Genomic DNA, 974 nt, shown 5'->3' on the forward strand with positions numbered 1-974 from the left:
TAAACCAGCTGCCAGTCTTTACGTCACTTTGAAATCTTATCAAAATCCGCCTCAATATTTATGCAGCTCCTTTCAGACAGTATTTCATTACAAATATCTGCATCATCTGCGAAAAAAGGGTACTATAAATATTGTCCGCCAGGTCATTAATATACAACATGGCCAGTAAGGCACTAAACAGCCTTCCCTGACGCACACCCGACGTTGCTTCAACGATAACTTGTAATGTATTGTACTGAACTGGGGAGCTAGAAACGATGGAGAGGCTTCGTCCCCGGCGAGACTTCAGTGGTTTACAACGCCAGAACAGGCTACAGCAATCCACTCACCCCACCGCCGCCCCGGACCGAACCCAGGGTTATTGTGCGGTGCGGCCCGCACCCCGCTTGCCAACAGCACTCGGGAGACCCGAACGGTCACCCATCCAAGTGCTAGCCAAGCCCGACTGCGCTTAACTTTGGTGATTTGACGGGAACCAGTGTTACGAAGTCGGCAAGGCCGTTGGCGGATTAATGTGACAGGACAGTGTACATGCAGTATGTTAAGGTATACATTAAATCGTTCCCCATCCTTGAAAAATCTCCTTCTTCATGGGATCTATGGAGTACTGTGAACGGATAAATGAATGAATGAATCTGAGGATAAATACAATCACTTTCCAGTAGGATGATCGAACTTCACACTTCATGTGGCTTCAGAGCTGATTTCTGCACGTATTTAGACGAATGTCAAGCATTCATAGAACACGCAAGCATATATAGGTCTACCTAAATCTGCTTTTACGTATAGTGGTTGAATAACAATATGGAAGCATCACAGACACGACACGTTACCAGAATACGGTCTAGAAAGCACGATGCCGTTCAAAACAGCTTAAGCCGTTTCTGGATGCATAAATGCACGTAATACCATTCTTCCTGCAAAATAGTGGCAGGTAACGATGATGGAAGTGGATAGCAATGATGTACCCTTCG

General features: G+C 45.8%; 1 pseudogene; it reads right to left on the bottom strand.

The window, feature by feature from the left end:
- Positions 1-387: 387 nt before the first annotated feature.
- Positions 388-506, bottom strand: LOC126291548 (5S ribosomal RNA; annotated as a pseudogene).
- Positions 507-974: the final 468 nt, after the last annotated feature.

Source organism: Schistocerca gregaria, chromosome 1 (assembly GCF_023897955.1).
Source record: "Schistocerca gregaria isolate iqSchGreg1 chromosome 1, iqSchGreg1.2, whole genome shotgun sequence".
Lineage (NCBI taxonomy): Eukaryota > Metazoa > Arthropoda > Insecta > Orthoptera > Acrididae > Schistocerca > Schistocerca gregaria.